A 20,213-nucleotide genomic window follows, 5' to 3' on the forward strand; every position below is an offset into this window, starting at 1 on the left:
AATCAGTCAATGCTTTGCATCAGGTGGCCAAATTATTGGAGCTTCATCATCAGTCCTTTCAATGAATATTCAGGGTTGATTTCCTTTAGGATTTACTGATTTGATCTCTTTGCAGTCCCAAGGACTTTCAAGAGTCTTCTCCAGCACCAGTTCTTTGGCATCAATTCTTCAGTGCTCAGGCTTCTTTATGGTCCAACTTTCACATCCATACATGATGACTGGAAAACTATAGCTGTGACTGTATAGACCTTTGTCAGCAAAGTGAAGGCTCTGCTTTTTAATACCCTGTCTAAGTTTGCCATAGCTTTCTTTCCAAAAAACAAACATCTTTTAATTTTGTGGCTGCAGTCACTGTCTGTAGTGATTTTGGAGGCCAAGGAAATAAAATCTGTCAGTTTCCCATTTTTTCTCTTCTATTTGCCATGGAGTTATGAGACTGGATGTCATAATACACCAATAAAATTAATTTTAAAAATATATAAAACAAATAGCCAACAAGGACCTATTGTATAGCACAGGGAACTCTGCTCAATATTCTGTAATAACCTAAAAGGGATAAGAATTTGAAAAAGAATAGATATATAATATATGTATAACTAAATCACTTTGCTGTACACCTGAAATTAACACAACATTGTTAATTAACTCTACTGCAATATAAAATAAAAACATTTTAAAAAGAATTAAAAAAGAAAGTTATTGATGTACACTTCTTAGTTTACATACTATTGCATATTATTAGCATATGCCTTATATGATAGTTTAAATACTGTAGGTAAAATAATAAAATAACTTTTCCACAAAGAAGTAAATATTAAAGAAGTTAGTAGGTACATAATTATTGGAATTAAATTAATCCATCTATGTTAATGCCTTACATTTACAAAATTTGTTTTTTGTTTTTTTTTGTTTTAATTTCTTCTTACATGTCAGGGCTATGCATTCATTTCTAAATTTATACTGAGTATATGCGACATTTTTTCTACCTAAACAAATTTTCAAGCATATATTAACCAATTAACCAATTTTGTCCAATTCCCTTTTTTTGGTGATTGAATTGTACTTGAGTTCATGTTTTGAGCTCCTTTTAAATATGGATTAAGTAAAGAGTCTGAAGCTAAATAGAGAGCATTCTTCAAAACAAGGACCCATTTAGAATGTCCTTTATGGTGATGAATATCTTTAAAAAAATTTGTCATAAGTGGAATAAATTATTATATTCCATCTTAGAGAAATGTCATGCTGAGGTGATGTTTTAAAAATGAAGTCATCCCTTAGCTATCTTTGCCGAACTCATTTTCAATGACTAAAAGTTAAAAAGTATTCATTCCAGGAATGAGCAAAATTCCTTCAAATAAAATTACTGAACTCTCTCTAGCTGGGAACATGCATTTATTTCAAAATCGATCATAAATGTGTGAGGCAGTTTTCTACCTGACAGGAGATAAAAATAGAATAGTGAGCAGAGAACAAATCACGCAGGGCATTGCAAGCAGTATTCAGGACTTTTTACTTTTAGCCAGAAGAGAACGGGAAGCTTCTAAAGAACTTGGTAAGGAGAAAGGACATAATCATATATTCATTTAAAAAATGTAAGTCAAGGTGCAGTTTGAAGAACACATTATAAATAGAAAGAGTAGACTGGGGATTAACCAGGAGGAACCAATTTGCAATAATCCAGAAAATAGATGATTGTGTTATGGACCAGCAGAGTAGCAGTGGAATGGAAAGTGGTTTACAGAAAGGGGTAAAGTAAATATGACTTAATGATAATTAGCAGTAGGAGGCAACAAAACAACTCTCAGATTTCTGGCTTGAGAAAATGAGTATTGGTTGGTACTGTTTTACGAGATACCTAGAACTAAAAGAGAAGAAGCTTGGAAGGTAGGATGATGGCTCTGTTTTAGATATTCTAAATTCGATTTGTTTGCACATAGCAAGTGAAAATGTCCACTATGTTTTGGCTAATCATTTCTATAATTCAAGAAGAGAGACTGGGAAAACACAGATCAAATGTTGTCTGTAAAGCTTTGACATGGGGTACAGTCTTACATAACTCAGTGAAGCCATGATCCATGCTGTGTAGGGCTACCCAAGATGGACAGGTCATAGTGACGAGTTCTGACAAAACGTGGTCCATTGGAGAAAAGAATGGTAAACCACTCCAGTATTCCTGCCATGAGAACCCGCATAAACAGCATGAAAAGGCAAAAAGATATGGCATTGGAAGATAAGCCTCCCAGGTCAGGTGTCCAACATGTACTGGGGCAGAGTAGAGGGCAATTAGTAATAGCTCTAGAAAGAATGAAGTGGCTGGGCCAAACGGAAACAAAACTCACTTGTGGATGTGCCTGATGGTGAAAGTAAAGTCCAATGCTGTAAAGAACACTATTGCAAATTGTCAACATTCCCTGGATCATGAAGAAAGCAGAAGCAAAGGTTTACTGATTCATCAGTTAGTCTAAAATGTCCCTGAGGGGGAGAAATGACAAGAATAGGGAAGTAGGGGAAATAATACAATGAAACTAAGCCCTGAATTTGAAGTTAGGAAGATTTAGAAGAATGAGGAACCCAACTTGGAGGTTTCAGTGAAGAGTATATTTTGTAGAAGAGACAGACTCTCCTATGTAACTTTATAAGGTCTATTTATAAGGCCTTTCACAACTATTTTGTTCCTAAGGACCAACACATCTTGCTACCTTGTACAGTCTCTTCTGCCTGTAAGAGACTATGTAATGTGAATTTAAAACATTTGACTTCAGGAGAATGAGAGTGCTTAAAGCCAGAGGAGGAGAAGGAAATGGCAACCCACTCCAGTCTTCTTGCCTGGAGAACCCCAAGGACAGAGCAGCCTGGTGGGCTGCCGTCTATGGGCTCACACAGAGTCGGACACAACTGACGCTACTTAGCAGCAGCAGCAGCAGCAGCAAAGCCCAGAGGAAGCCTCTGGATGGGAAAAAAAAAAAAAAAGGAAATACAAACAAACAAAACCCAGAATCTAACAACACAACAATCCATGAGTTTTTTTTCTTTTATAATTTTTTTTCCACCTGGAATGCTTTCACAATGACTCTCTTACCATTCTTACATGGTTTAACTATTATCATACATGGAATTAAAAGATGCTTAAACCTAGACAGTGTATTAACAAGCAGAGACTCACTGTGCCAACAAAGGCCCATATAGTCAAAGCTATTGTTTTTCCAGTAGTTGTGTATGGATATGAGAGTTAGACCATAAAGAAAGTTGAGCATCAAAGAATTGATGCTTTTGAACTGTCGTGGCGAAGACGTTTGAGAGTATTTTTGGCAGCAAATAGATCAAACCAGTCAATCCTAAAGGAAATCAACCCTGAATATTCATTGGAAGGACTGATGCTGAAGCTCCAATACTTTGGCCCCTTGATGCAAAGGTCCCACTCATTCAAAAAGACCTTGACGCTGGGAAAGACTGAGGGCAGAAGGAGAAGGGGGCAACAGAAGATGAGATGTCTGGATGGGATCACGACTCAGTGGACATGAATTTGGGCAAACTCCAGGAGATAGTGAAGGACAGGAAAGCCTGATGAGCTGCAGTCAATTGGGCTGCAAAGAGTCAGAGCAAAACTAATACAATTATGTAAAGTTTAAAAAAAAATAAAATTAAAAAACAAAAAAAAACAAAACAAAAAAAGTCAGACTGAGTGGCTGAACACTGACAGTACATGTGAAATTTTTCTAAACCACTTATTTTTCAGTTGAAAAATCACTATCTTTAAAATCTATCTCTGGATTTATTGATCTACCCCTCAATCATCAGACACTTAGCACACACTCCTTAGTGCTCTCTTTTGTATTTTTGTCTGTGTCTGTAGTTATCCCAGACACCCCAGACACATTATTCCACTGTGTAAATACAGAGAATATGTTTTTTTTTTAATCTTCTTTTTAAATCTTCTAACACTGGAAGCACTGAAATTGTTTACTTAGATTAATGTATGCACTACCATCATTTTATTCTCAGTGGTTTGGTAATATAGTTGTTGTGCTGTACCCCCACAGGCCTACAAGGCTGCACTTACCCAGATTTAGCAACAGAGACATCAGTCTTTTAATGCAGGGTCCCCAGGCTCTGGGTTGGGAATCTTGTACCTCCTGTCAGATCAGTAGTAGCTTTATGTTAGAAACAAAGGGCACAATATATAAAATGTGCCTGAATCATCCTGAAACCATCCCTCACCCCCACCCATGAAGAAATTGTCTTCCATGAAACAGGTCCCTGGTGCCAAAAAGTTTGGGGACTGCTGCTTTAGTGGATGGGGGGAGCTTACACATCTGAGTGGGGTCCTGGAGCGATGCCCCACTGTATGCTATGGGCAGTGGGTGGGACAGGATGCCCATCTTTACTCCCTGGGGGCAGGGGAGATTACCCAGTTACAGGGAATTGATGTCAGGTGGGCTCATTAGCTACCAGGGGAACCAGCAGAAGGTCATGCTTCTCACTGCCCGTTTGATAAGAACAATCACCAGCTGGGGTCTTCCCAGGCGGTGCTAGTGGTAAAGAATCCACCTGCCCATGCCGGAGACTCAGGAGACACAGGTTCGATCCCTGGGTTTAGAGGATTCCCCTGGAGGAGGAAATGGAAACCCACTCTAGTATTCTAGACTGGAGAATTCCATGGACAGAAGAGCCTGGTGGGCTGCAGTCCATGTGGCCACAAAAAGTCAGACACGACTGAACTACTGAGCCCACACATATCACCGGCTGGGGCCTGGGGCAAATACATAGGAAGACCAGTCATGCGCTTGGGGTTTAGGTGAAGCAGGTGCTGGTCAGGCAGGAAACATACAGAGAAGCTGAGGACAGCCATGTTGAGTGGCCTGATCATACACTCCACCCCTACATACCCTGCACAACCCTGACAACTTCAGTCCGCCCCTCCTCCATACCCCTGGGGTCAGGTGAAAGGGGGGACTGCAAGTAGATACCACAGACACAATACAGAGAACTGCAGCCAAAGGGTATCAAGGGTAAGACACACAACACAACTGTTGATCAGAACAGTTATTCGCCAGGATGTGGGCAAATTTTAGAGCCAAGCACTTGCTGGGTCAGTGGGAAGGGAATCAATAACAGCAGTGCCCTGTCCATTTTAAGGAAGGTAAGGCCACTCCAGGTTTTCACAAACCCAGAGCTACTCCTGCTGGGTGAGGGAGGCTTGGCTTTAAAAGAAGCATTCTGGCAGCCTAGCCAGGAGTCAGCAGTCACAGTACAGGTCTGCTGCCCCACGTTACATTGGGTGCCTTTAGGGGTGGACCCATTAGGTCTTTCCAAGCAAACAGACAAAAAAAGTTAATTCCATGAGCTGGACTTGTGTATTGGGAAGCCAGCCTATTCCACTCCACACAGCAGAGCCCAGGGGGCTCAGTGGCAGTCAGTTATGTTTACTGACAGATATGGTAAAGGGCGATACACTATAGGCCACACATTTTATCACTTATACCCAATTGTCACCCAAGCATTGTACATGCGCTTTTAGTCGCAACTTAAAGCAAGCAATGTCACATACCATGAGTAGTTACACTCTGTGATAACTTCACTAGATAATTTTCTTTTCCTGGACAAAAGTATCACTAACAAAAGAACTTTCATACATATAGACCTCAATTAATGAACTAGAATTTAACACTCATCGAAACATAATATTATTCTCTTGAATCCACCAAACACAGCCAATCAAAACTAATTTGCTTGCAAAACAGGTCCAGTGGATTGACCATGTATGTGCCTCCAAACTAGCTGAGGGGTAAGTCCTCAGGGGTCTCAGACTGAATACCCGAAAGGCCTCAAGGCCAGGAAAGCCAGGCCAAAGGCATTCCATAAAGCTCTGCCTTGGTGGTTTTTCTCTTCTAGAAGTCCCCAAAATATTGAGATGCTGGCATATGCCAGGAGACAGTCTTTTCCAATCCCCTGATAAAGTTGCTCAGAACCCAAGAGTCTCCAATTTCTAGAGGGACCAGAGAGAAAGCAAAAGAAAATGCTTCAATTCTATTCACAGGTAGAGTTTACCAAACTGCTATAAATCAAAACCAACTTAAGAGGATGCGCTTCTCTATACCTGGAGAACCCAGATCAAAACTAGTCGCATTTCAGAAAAAACCCATAAAGATGACAACCACAGTCACTGGTTCACTCAGTAACTAATCCTTGTGTTAACTTTGTTATTGTCAAAATGTCCTTCCTAAGAATCTTCTTATAAATGAAGCTCTTTTGTAAAAGCCTCTGAGTTCAATGCTGTGCTGTGCTTAGTTGCTTAGTCATGCCAGATTCTTTGTGACCCCATGGACTGTAGTTCACCAGGCTCCTCGGTCCATGGGGATTGTCCAGGCAAGAATACTGGAGTGGGTTGCCATGCCCTCCTCCAGGGGATCTTCCCAACCCAGAAACTGAACAGGGGTCTCCTGCATTGCTGGCGGATTCTTTACCGGCTGAGCTACCAGGGAAGCCCCTAAGTACAATAGCTTTCTTTCAATGACAGAAAGACTTAAAAAGACATGGTTAAACATCGGATCACAACATAATTGATTAAAAACAACAACAACTTGGTTACAAGAACTATGATGTATTAAAATCTTAACTCTTGAAAACCTTAATCCTAGGCAAAAACCAAGGAGCAAGTAGTTGTGCATTTCCTGATTGAAAAACATAATGCTTCAGGCTTGTTCTGTCCTAAGCAGGCATAGGCAGGTAAAGTGAGACCCCGCTCAGCAATTAATATTTCAACATGTGTGTGAGCTTAGTTCTCAGTCAGTCTGACTCTTTTCAGACCCATGGACTGTAGCCCTTCAGGCTCCTATGTCCATGGAATTCTTCAAGCAAGAAGTGCATTGCCATTTTCTTCTCCAGGGGAACTTCCCAATCCTTTGTCTTCTGCATTGCAGGTGGATGCTTTACCACTGAGCCATCTAGGAAGCCTCAATATTTCAGTACTGTATCCTATTTGATATGACCCATATAGTCATGAATTCTCTTCATTTAACTTCAAGTTACCAAAATCTGGACAGACTCTTTTAGACAGACATAATTGTTTCTATAAAGTTTATTTAAAAGCTCCTTTTTTTTTTTTTTCTCCTTTACTCTTAGAAATCACAGATTAAAGTTCCAGAGAAGCCAGCTAATTCACATCTCAAAGGCACAAGAGAAATACCAATTCCTTCTAGAAAGCTAGCTTAACCACTTAACAGAAGGCTCTCTTTGACACAATAGCAGAGCCATTAGAAGCCACTGTTCAGATCTCCTGGCAGCCTCCGTTAACCAAGGCCAGCCACCACAGGGCACCCCAGACTTCCCACACTCTCCACACTCGTGGGGCTTCCCTTGGCGTCCTGACTGCTACGCCAATTTTTAGGCTGCACCCTGCAGACCTACAAGGCCTGTGTTGGCCCCGATTTGAGACTGAAAAAGAGCCTCAGAGTCAGCAACACAGACATCAATGGTTTAAAGAATGGGGGAACTTACATATCTGAAGTTTCCCTGATAGCTCAGTTGGTAAAGAATCCGCCTGCAATGAGGGAGAACTTGGTCGGATTCCTGGGTCGGGAAGATCCGCTGGAGAAGGGATAGGCTACCCACTCCAGTATTCTTGGGCTTCCCTGGTGGCTCAGCTGGTAAAAAAATCTTCCTGTAATGCGGGAGACCTGAGTTCGATCCCTGGGTTCGATCCCTGGGTTGGGAAGAACCCCTGGCGAAGGGAAAGGCTACCCACTCCAGTATTCTGGCCTGGAGTGGACTGTATAGTCCATGGGTTGCAGAGAGTCGGACACGACTGAACGACTTTCACTTTCACACATCTGAAACAGAGTCCTAGAGCGACACCTGACTGTGCGCCGTGGACTGCAGGCAGGATGCGGTAGCCATCTTCACTCCCTGGATCAGTGCGTAGGGGGAGGTTACCAGTTAGAGGGGAATTGATGTCACGTGAGCTCTTGGGAGGTTACCAGTTAGAGGGGAATTGATGTCACGTGAGCTCTTTAGTTACCAGGGAAACCAGCACAGGATGGGGCAGCTCACTGCCCCTTTGATCAGAATAAGCACCAGCCAGGGTCTGGGGCAATTATACAGTAAGGTCCGTCTTGTTAGCATTTAGCCGAAGATGGCACCCCACTCCAGTACTCTTGCCTGGAAAATCCCATGGACAGAGGAGCCTGGTAGGCTGCAGTCCATGGGGTCGTGAAGAGTCGGATACGACTGAGCGACTTCACTTTCACTTTTCACTTTCATGCATTGGAGAAGGAAATGGCAACCCACTCCAGTGTTCTTGCCTGGAGAATCCCAGGGACGGGGGAGTCTGGTGGGCTGCTGTCCATTGGGTCGCACAGAGTCGGACACGACTGAAGCGACTTAGCAGCAGCAGCAGGCACTGGTCTGGAAGAGGATAGAGCAAGTGAGCTGGTGAACAGCCATCTTGAGTGGCCTGACTACACAGAAGGGATGAAATCAAAACACATGGTGTCTTGTGTGATGTAAACAATTGTGTGACCACACCACCACTGAGAATAGTAGCGATGAGGTTTCCTTATGCAGATCATCTAAATTCCAAGAGGTGGGTAGAGCATATGAAGCATAACAAAATTATTTTTAAACCGAAATCATCATCTGAAAAATACATACTAATCACCAGATACTGGTGTTCAGGGAAATGTAGGTTGAAAATGTTGGATGAGGAATCTGGAAAAGAAAATTCTAAATAAAAGCCAGGATTGTTAAGTTTAAAGATTATCCAATCCAGTATTTCCCATCACAGTGCTCTCAGTTCAGTTCAGCTCAGTAGTGCCCAGCTCTTTGTGACCCCATGAATGGCAGCACGCCCAGGCCTCCCTGTCCATCACCAACTCCTGGAGTTTGCTCAAACTCACATCCATCGAGTTGATGATGCCATCCAGCCATCTCATCCTCTGCCCTCCCCTTCTCCTCCGGCCCCCAATCCTTCCCAGCATCACAGTCTTTTTCAATGAGTCAACTTTTCGCATGAGGTGGCCAAAGTACTGGAGTTTCAGCTTTAGCATCATTCCTTCCAAAGAACACCCAGGGCTGATCTCCTTTAGAATGGACTGGTTGGATCTCCTTGCAGTCCAAGGGACTCTCAAGAGTCTTCTCCAACACCACAGTTCAAAAGCATCAATTCTTTGGTGGTCAGCTTTCATTATAGTCCAAATCTCACATCCAAACGTGACCACTAGAAAAACCATAGCCTTGACTAGACAGACCTTTGTTGGCAAAGTAATGTCTCTGCTTTTGAATATGCTATCTAGGTTGGTCATAACTTTCCTTCCAAGGAGTAAGCGTCTTTTAATTTCATGGCTGCAGTCACCATCTGCAGTGATTTTGGAGCCCATAAAGTCTGACACTGTTTCCACTGTTTCCCCATCTATTTCCCATAAAGTGATGGGGCCAGATGCCATGATCTTCGTTTTCTGAATGTTGAGCTTTAAGTCAACTTTTTCGCTATCCTCTTTCACTTTCATCAAGAGGCACTAATGCAAACATCTTCCGTTTAGTATTAATATGTTTCATTGCCCATAGGGATTCATCAGTATTTATTTGAATAAGAATCACTGACCTTTCTAAACCTCATTTTATAGAGGCTGGAAAGTTAAGTGACTTGCCCAAGGTCACATACTTTTGTGACAAAGCTTAGAATAAAACACAGGCATTCTGAGTTATAATTCATAGTTCTTAATATTGCATGTGCTTTCTTTCTGTCATTTATTACAACTACTTTACAGTTTGAGTCCCTTAACCTATCTGATAACTTACTTATTCCTTACCAATGTAATTTCTATGACTGCTTCTGATGGGGACTTGGGAGTGGGTAAATAAACAGGTAAATGTAACACTTTCTATGTAGACTTAGATAATTTATGATAGGAAGAAAATAGTCTTACTCTAAGAACATGCAAATCCATGGATATGGGTTTAAGTTACAGACGCAGCAACTCTTCTTAGAGAAAAACTGAAATCTATTCAGAGTGATATATCCAGAATGGAAAAGAGATTTTAAAATAGTAGTTGAAAGATCTAAGGCTATCTAACCTGAAGAAGAAATAATTTGGAAGGACTGTAATAAAATGGCTTAAAATTATCAAGACTTTTACAGGATCCTTGGAATTCCCAAATTTTGATGAGTTTTGATACTAAGAGTGTGGGTTTGAAATTAGCCTTCGTTTACTTAGAGGGCAGAATTAAGATCATAAAGTGGAAGCTACAAGAAAAAAAAAAAAAAAGGCAGATGCCCTTGGATCATATCTTTATAGAACTGCCTCCAAATACAATGGTTTAAATTTAGAAAGAGATTTCTCCATCACTGAAATATAAAACTAATTCAAAGTAAGAGATGAATTACTTTGGGATCCTAATGATTCATAGCCAAGAACATCACCTCAAATTTCTGGGAATCTACTATCCCATCCTTAATCAGAGATGATTTGGCATATCAATCTATTTAAGCAAGATCTCCTTAAATTGATTTCTAAGCTGAATGGTTTGATTTCTAAGCTACCCACTTTGAAGCCTATCTTTTAATATTTTCACACAATAATTTCCCAGTATGCTGCTTCCAATATCATGAGCTCTCATTTTACTGGGAATTATTCTTTTTTGGAAAGCTTTAGTGAATGAAATTCTTACCAAGCAATAACACAAAGTATCTTTATTCTGTAGCTATAATTAACATTAAACATTTTCTCTGCTACTTTCTGCTCATCAAGTTACCTAATTCTACTCTGAAAATATGTAGTATAAAATTATTATTCACTTTTGGTTATTTCCTTCTTAAATATTTTCCAACAATAATAGGATGTGGTGGGAAACTCATACATTACCTCTTTATATAAATTCCTGTGGTTGAGCCACACCTTAAATCAATATGACTATAAATCTCCTATATCTGTACTAAAATTGACAAATCCAAATCAGCTGATTGAAATATATTGGAAAATTCACTGACTTTAGACTCAGGGAACATTTTTTGATAGCTACTATTTTATGGTGTGCTGATCATTCTAACTCTCTAAATTTAGACTTGATATACACAAAATAAATGTGATATGTGTTATTTCAATTTTCAAAAAAGTATTTTCTATAATAGCTTATAAATACTAATTCTTCCCTAGAGACTTTTGGAAACAAGAAATTGGTAGAAGCAAATGCTAGATTTAATATCATGTATTTACAATGAGCTTTGCTTTTAAATGTAGTTTCTTTTTAATTTCAGAAATTTCCTTATCTACAGATAAAGAGGGAAAACAATTTTGAATTGTGTCTGAATCTTTGCAACCCCATGGAGTGTAGCCCACCAGGCTCCTCTGTCCATGGGGATTCTCCAGGCAAGAATACTGGAGTAGGTTGCCATTTCTTTCTCCAGGGGGATCTTCTCAACCCAGGGATCGAAACCAGCTCTCCTGCATTGCAGGCAAATTCTTTACCAGCTGAGCTACCTGGGAAGCCCATCAATAAAGAGGGAAAACAAATTTTGAATAGAAAGTCGGGGTTTTACTACATCAATATCACTTAACAACAAGTATATTTTCTTAGTTATTAACTATAAAGGGAAAACAAGGATTATAAAAAGAAATGTAGCTCAAGAAAATCAGAAAGCTGTTAACTGACAACTTGGCTGAGAAAGTTTCTTTGGGTAAAGTTTTCAGATCATAACTCATACAGATATTAAAATAAAATGTGGCAAATTAGTGGAATGTTCCCACAAAATGAAAAAGGTGTAAGAGAATTTAACTGGCTACCTTGATAATGGTATGCTGTGGCCATCTTAATAATATGATGCTATGTCATCACGATAGAAAGAGATCAGAACAAACATGCAATTGCAAACATCAGTTAGACTTTTTGAGAAGAGAATATTATTGCTGTTGGGATCTTTGTGTCTCAGAAGAATTGTGTTTACTGGTATTGTTAACGAAGTAAAAAAAAAAAAGATTCTTGCAAATTGTGTTTATTTTTAATTCATTATTGTTCCAGCTATATAAGAACAGAGAATAAATGGAAAACAAATAAGCCACTGCAAAGGAGTAAATGTGCCTGATAGCTTTGGAGGAAACTTTTTGTAGGGAGCAAAAGAGAAAGAGAGAGAAAGAGATAAGAGAGGAGAATAGTATTAATCAATGCTTTGGTTATTGTTCATTGCATCTGCTCACCATATCATTGTTAATACTCCAATTCAAACCCCTTATGTTCTTCCTTCTACTGTAATCAGCTCTTTACAGGAAACCACCCTCAGCAGGAAATCCCTTTTCTTGTCAATTTCACAAAGCTAAACAGTAGCAAACTTTTAAATCAACTGTCTCCATGCTCTACTCATCTCTGGCCCAAGAACACCTTTCAAATATTTTGTTGTATTAATTGGAGAATAATTGCTTTACAATGTTGTTAGTTTCTGCTGTACAACTAAGTGAATCAGCTCTATGTATACATATATCCCTTCCCTCTTGAGCTTCCCTCACATTCCCCCATCCCACCCCTCTAGGTCAACACCAAACACCAAGCTGAGTTCCCTGAGTTATACAACAACTTCCCACTAGCTATCAATTAACATTTTACACTTGGTAGTGTATATATGTCAGTGTAATATTTTGCCTAACCTGTTGGTTCTTACCATAGATCAGATCAGTCGCTCAGTCGTGTCCGACTCTTTGCAACCCCACGAATCGCAGCACACCAGACCTCCCTGTCCATCACCAATTCCGGAGTTCACTGAGACTCAAGTCCATCGAGTCAGTGATGCCATCCAGCCATCTCATCCTCTGTCATCCCCTTCTCCTCCTGCCCCCCAATCCCTCCCAGCATCAGAGTCTTTTCCAATGAGTCAACTCTTCGCATGAGGTGGACAAAGTACTGGAGTTTCAGCTTTAGCATCATTCCTTCCAAAGAAATCCCAGGGCTGATCTCCTTCAGAATGGACTAGTTGGATCTCCTTGCCATCCAAGGGACTTTCAAGAGTCTTCTCCAACACCACAGTTTAAAAGCATCAATTCTTCAATGCTCAGCCTTCTTCACAGTCCAACTCTCACATCCATACATGACCACTGGAAAAACCATAGCCTTGACTAGATGGACCTTTGTTGGCAAAGTAATGTCTCTGCTTTTGAATATGCTATCTAGGTTGGTCATAACTTTCCTTTCAAGGAGTAAGCATCTTTTAATTTCATGGCTGCAGTCACCATCTGTAGTGATTTTGGAGCCCAGAAAAATAAAGTCTGACACTGAGGCATAAATGAAGAATAAGAAATTATCAGAGGACCAGATCTCTTCCCTAGTTTCCCCTTCAGTGATCTCACAAGCTGTGTGAACAACATAGCATCTAAAGAAAGATCACAGGAAGTGGACAAGCCTCCACAGAGTGGGGAACGGCTACGACTCTGACCCCCTATCTCACTGATTAACTAGGATTGTTTCTCTTTTTCCTTTAAAAACTTTCACAGCCAAGCAGAATCTTTGGAGTTGGTTTTGGGGTGTGGGGTCTGGGGACACCTCGTTCACTTTCTCCCCAGATTGACCGCTTTCTGATTAAAAGTGTTATTTTCCTTTCTACCAACATTCAGTCATGTCTGTCTCTTTGTGACCCTATGGATGTAGCCTGCCAGGCTCCTTTGTCCATGGGTTTCTCCAAGCAAGAATACTGTAGTGAGTTGCCATGCCCTCCCCCAGGAATGTTCCTCAGCCAGGATCAAACCCTTCCTGATCAAACCCATGTCTCTTATGCCTCCTGCATTAGCAGGCAGGTTATTTACCACTAGCGCCATCTAGGAAGCCCTTTCCACCAACATGTGCTGCCAAACTCAGGTCTGGCTGCTCTCTGTTCAGAAGTCAATAGTCAACTATTGACTTCTGAACAGAGAGCAGCACTTGCTCCCAACTATTGACTTCTGAGCAGAGAGCAGCCAGACCTGAGTTCAGTTAACACACCCAACACAAAATTTTATGTCACCAACTGCCCTTTCACACCTCTCACAGAACCTAAAGAAGACTTTTCTCATCTTCCATAAAACACTAGAAAAGATATTTCCAGAACCCAAGTTTCATAATATACCATTTTTTTAAAAAATCACCCAATAGGCATATCCATCTGCACAGTACATCAAAAAAGGTTTTAACAAAATATCAAACTCTTCTACACTAGTCACTTCAGAGTAATCACTCTGAAATCTCACCACTCACCCATTCTTTCTCCTTACAAACCCATCATTGTGACCTATTATAGATCAAAAATGTGCCACCATACATTCAAGATGCCTGTTGTAAAACATATTCCTCTGCCTTCAACATTTTCAGTCAATATAACTTTTCTACAACCTTCCACTACACACATGGCTTAGATGGGTAACACTCGGTGCTTTATACATTTTGCGGCTCTATTCTCTAATAGACTGAATTGTCTAAGGGGGTACCATAGCTCGTTAACTATGCCCTCCTAATACCTGTCACAACATCTCTTACATAGTAGATACTTCAGTTCAGTTCAGTTGCTCAGTAATGTCCGACTCTTTGTGACCCCATGAATCACAGCACGCCAGGCGTCCCTGTCCATCACCAACTCCCGAAGTTCACTCAGACTCACATCCATCGAGTCAGTGATGCCATCCAGCCATCTCATCCTCTGTCGTCCCCTTCTCCTCCCAGCATCAGAGTCTTTTCCAATGAGTCAACTCCTCGCATGAGATGGCCAAAAGTACTGGAGTTTCAGCTTTAGCATCATTCCTTCCAAAGAAATCCCATGGCCGATGTCCTTTAGCATGGACTGGTTGGATCTCCTTGCAGTCCAAGGGACTCTCAAGAGTCTTCTCCAACACCACAGTTCAAAAGCATAAATTCTTCGGCGCTCAGCCTTCTTCACAGTCCAGCTCTCACATCCATACATGACTACAGGAAAAACCATAGCCTTGACTAGATGGACTTTTATTCGCAAAGTAATGTCTCTGCTTTTGAATATGCTATCTAGGTTGGTCGTAACTTTCATTCCAAGGAGTAAGTGTCCTTTAATTTCATGGCTGCAATCACCATCTGCAGTGATGTTAGAGTCCAAAAAATAAAGTCTGACACTGTTTCCACTGTTTCCCCATCTATTTGCCATGAAGTGATGGGACCAGATGCCATGATCTTAGTTTTCTGAATAACTTAATCAAGTGTTATTAGACAGATAAAGAAATGATGAATGAATACATTTGATACTCAAAAGGGAAAAACTTAAAATTCTCACTTTAACCAAATAAGTCGAGATGCACCCCACCCCTTTCCCATTACCATCCATTGATGAGAACCTCTGAAGAAGATTTGCTTAGAGAAGATGTTTTTAACTTTGTTTCAGTAATTTGCTCAAATACTTCAAAAAAAGCACTGAGAGACTGGTAAACAAGGGTATATAAATAGGCAGGATAACTTAATATTTGAATGGCAAATAAAATTTTTATCAGGACTATAAGAAAATTGGAGTCTACATGTCTTCACTAACAAGGCATGCACACTTCCCTGATAGCTCAGTTGGTAAAGAATCTGCGTGCAATGCAGGAGACCCCAGTTTGATTCCTGGGTCAGGAAGATCTGCTGGAGAAGGGATAGGCTAACCACTCCAGTATTCTTGGGCTTGTGTCTCAGCTGATAAAGTATATGCCTGCAATGAGGGAGACCTGGGTTTGATCCATGGGTTGTGAAGATCCCCTGGAGAAGAGAAAGGTTACCCACTTCTGGCCTAGAGAATTCCATGGACTATATAGTCCATGGGGTCGCAAAGAGTCCAACATGACTGAGTGACTTTCACTTTCAACAAGGCATGCAGAGCCATCCATGAGATATTAGAAAGTGATTTTATGGCATTCTATCAATTTATTTTAGATTACAAAAATTTCATTAGAATTGCCAGAAATGCCAATACTAGTACCAAATTTCAGCCAGGGAGAACCTGAATTCCAATGATAATTTACTGTATAGCCATTTTTCCATTTGTAGATTCCTGAACCACTTACAAAAGTAGTTCTTTAAACAGGCTCACAGCAAATTTAATAATGCTAAATGATGTCTCATAAGACTATATAGCAAAAGAATTATGCTTAACCCATCTAATCCTGGGTCAGAATAATTTACCTTTAATATTCAGTTTTTATATGCTTTAGCCTGAAACAAGGAGAGGAAAATTTCATATACACAAGTATGTATGATTATTTTTTTTCTGCTATTTTGCTTTTTCGGGTTTTCTATAAAGAACATCCAAAACTTTGTGTTTACAAAAGAAAAAAGCATGTTGATAACTAATCCCCAAATACAAAAAGGCTGAATTATTTTTCAACTTTTTTGTAACTAATCAGTTGATAGTGTGTTTCTCAAAATCAACCATGTTGATGTTTGTTCAGAAGTGTGCCAATTGGCACACTTGGCATAAGATTTAGGGTGTTCAGAAAAGACTTTTCCAGTTTCCTCCAGGAGGTAAAAATATTCTATTGAATTAATCTGGTCCTTTGCATAGACATTTCTAGTTTTTCTGGTATGGAAACTAAGACTGACCTTTCTCTAACTGAGAATTGCCAAAATTTTCAAGCATTTTATAAACACATTTTGTAGTCAGTGTATCATTTGCATATGTATATGTAGGAATGTTTTCTTGGCCAAACATGAACAATGTTGAACAGTTCACAGGTTAACAGACTATGAAGCAGTATATAATACATTTGATTGAAAATGTATTACTGAATATAGTCCAAAGAAATGTTAGCCAAGTAACAATTTATATCAAGCTCTTCCTCTTACTGATTAGTTTATTATCACAATATACAACATCCTGCTGGACATCCGACATAAAATTAATATTTTACATTATGTCCTTCTTCCTTTGTAATCCATCTATCAGAAATTAAATGTGAATAATATATACATGTATCTTAAGCAACCTATATTATGTCTGTTCTATTCAACTACAACTATGAAAATTAAAATTAAATTAAGTAAAAATTCACTTTTTCAGTTGCACAAGTAGCATTTCACATGCATATGTATGGCTAGCATATATTATAGAAATGTCAATTATTAGAGAAAGTTTTATTAGACAACATCACTCTAAGACATAATTCCTTAGACAATGGGTTTCAAAATTCCTTAGAAAAATGTATTACCACAATATTAAAAAAAATTATTCTATTTCCTAACAAGCTTAGAAATGGGCTAAATATTTTACATTACATAAGTTTATTTATTTCACAAATTTGGAAGAATTTTAAAACAGCGGTCAATATTTTAAATTAAAAAAAAATCCCCCATACCTTCCTGCTTGAGGAAATAGCCCTTTTATATTAAAAATGCATATATGCACATTTGCAAAGATGTATTACATTAAATTAGCTACTTTTGAAAGAAAAGGAAAGGAAGTAGATGGAAGAAATGAAGTCTTAGAGCTGAATAAGGGCAAAACTGAGTGTACCAATGGCAGTCCATCAGAAACCTAGGAATTTAATTAACTCGATCACTCTATTAAAAGTTAAAATAACAAACATGATTTCTCAGAAATACAGGGAAATTAGAGTTCTAAGACAATATTTCTTATGCTATCCAATATATCAGAATTCTTATATCCTTACTAAAACTACTATAAAAAATTATTTGTTACTCAGGTAAAGGCACTTGCTTATTTTCTTCAAATAACTACTTTACAATATTGGGTTCTGTATAAAGGACAAACACCCAAAGGAAAAATAGAGTAAATAAAAAAATCTCAATTTTACCTCTCCAAACTTAATTTATGAAGCATTTATTTTCATCCAAACACCAAATATTTTCAGAATAAGAAACATGCCTTAATTCTGTGAGAGTATTTTCTCTTTACTTAAATGTATGTATAAAATATAGATAGTAATATATTCATTTAAACATTAATAACAGATTAAACATATAATTCTAAAAATATCACAAATTCTGGACCAAATGATTTATTCTTTGCCTGCTTTAAGACTCTGAATTCTTTCTAGTTATTTTCTGACTTCAAACCTGTAACCTGCAGAAACTTGAAATGATTAATTATACTGAGTCAACTGAATCTGAAAACTACTAAAACTCACACATATCTGTGGTTCATTTTTTCACCATATCATTAAAAGATTGCAATTGGTTTTGGATTGATAGCAACTTGTGTAATCAATCAATGAGTGTAAAAATATTTATATATGAAAACTTTTCCCCCAAAGTCACTAATTTGTATTTTGGATGCAATTTTAAAGACTTAAAACCCAACATTCAAAAAATGAAGATCATAGCATCTGGTCCCACCACTTCATGGCAAATAGACGGGGAAACGATGGAAACTGACTGACTTTATTTTCTTGGAAACCCAAATCACTGCTGATGGTGACGGTAACCATGAAATTAAAAGATGCTTGCTCCTTTGAAGAGAGCTATGATCAATCTATACAGCATATTAAAAAGCAAAGACATTACTTTACCAACAAAAGTTCCTAAAGTCAAAGCTATGGTTTTTTCAGTAGTCACATATGATGTGAGAGCTGGACCATAAAGAAAGTTGAGCACCAAAGAACTGATGTTTTTGAGCTGTGATGTTGGAGAAAACTCTTGAGAATCCCTCTGACATCAAGGAGATCAAACAAGGCAATCATAAAGGAAATCAGTCCTGAATATTCATTGGAAGGACTGATGATGAAGCTGAAGCTCCAATACTTTGGGCACCTGATTTAAAATGAGCCACTTATATTCTCTGTATACCATAAACATTGATTTCTTGTTAGTTTACTTCTTCATTCAGAATATTTACTCTTTTTTTTTTCTTTAGGAAAACCAAGGAGGCATACAGTAAAAACATAAAGAAAAATTCCATGATATATGTAAATGAATAAAACAAATATATAGATGAAACAGTTATTGAATTTAATCTTCAAATTTAATTTTGATTTATTATCCAAAGTGAAGATTTATTTCTGATAAAACAATCTATATTTGGGGGGATTGTCTATTTTGAAAACAAATACTTATTATTAATAAAGGAGTCTGTTAATATATAATGCAAAAAATACATTAAATGTTTTAACAGTTGGTAGTGCTCAATATATACTTATACTAGTAGGATGTGCAGAAGAGCTGACATAGGCTATTATGAAAAATGCCTGGCATCTTGATTAATTTTCAGTTAATAATACATAACTAGTAATTGGAAAATCTTCAAATGTTACTAATAAAACAATTTAAATAATCTCTACATATTTGTTTAGCATACTTGGATTTTATGAACATGAAAAAATTAAACATACCACAATATTTAGTTCATATTCCACAATATTGAAAGATAGCTATTGTATGTTAAATTCTTCCACTGGACTGAGAATATAGGTGCATGGACAAAAAATGATTTTTACTGAAACAAAGCAATAGGGTGGTTACTGAGTAAAATAAGTGAAACTTTTTGTAATAAAAACAGCATATTATGTGAAAGCTTAAAAAACTCTAATGTGTAAAAAATTATATTTAATCACAGCTAAAACATAAACATCATTACTATTATGCCCTTTCGTTTAATTTCTCTGTTTCTTAGGTTTCTTTTTTTGTAAAATGAGAAGTAGTTTGGAATTCAGTAGAGAAAATGTTTTTTAAATAAACAGTAAAATCAAAATACTTTTAAAACATCAAAAATGAAGCCAAACAGAAAAATGTGGTTTGATGAAATTAATGATGATATTCATATATGATGAAACTCATATATATATATATATATATATATATATATATATGCCTTCTGTATTCCATGCCAGTCATAAAGGGCCAGTTCTTATTATGAAGCATGGTTATTACAGATTTGAATATAAGTTTTTATAATATTGTCAGCATAATTTTTAAACTAGTAAGCTGAAGCTGCTTTCCAATGTTCTAATTTGATTTAGGAAGGGAATGAAATTAGGTCTCAGTTCCACAGCTGATTATCTTCATATGAGACCTATATGTAATTTTGTTTCCAAGTTGTTTGTTCAGTTCAGTTAGGTTCAGTTGCTCAGTCATGTCCAACTCTTTGCAACCCCATGGACCAGAGCACGCCAGGCCTCCCTGTGCATCACCAACATCCAGAGTTTACTCAAACTCACATCCATTGGAGTCAGTGATGCCATCCAACCATCTCATCCTCTGTCGTCCCGTTCTCCTCCTGCCCTCAATCTTTCCCAGCATCAGGGTCTTTTCAAATG

The 20,213-nt window shown here is 38.4% G+C and overlaps 1 long non-coding RNA gene across 2 annotated transcripts in view; it reads right to left on the reverse strand.

The window, feature by feature from the left end:
- The window catches only part of LOC123333727, a 38,577-nt gene extending 31,023 nt beyond the window's left edge, over positions 1-7,554 (reverse strand). Inside the window, exons 1-2 of one of the 2 annotated variants that reach the window (XR_006551213.2) lie at positions 7,498-7,517; positions 4,061-4,133 (exon numbers count right to left, since the gene is read on the reverse strand). This is a non-coding gene — a long non-coding RNA (uncharacterized LOC123333727). Of the gene's footprint in view, positions 1-4,060; positions 4,134-7,497 lie in introns of both variants that reach the window. The other variant, XR_006551212.2, reaches the window with a different exon arrangement.
- Between the last annotated feature and the right edge of the window lie 12,659 nt (positions 7,555-20,213).

The sequence above is a fragment of the Bubalus bubalis genome, chromosome 5 (assembly GCF_019923935.1).
Source record: "Bubalus bubalis isolate 160015118507 breed Murrah chromosome 5, NDDB_SH_1, whole genome shotgun sequence".
Lineage (NCBI taxonomy): Eukaryota > Metazoa > Chordata > Mammalia > Artiodactyla > Bovidae > Bubalus > Bubalus bubalis.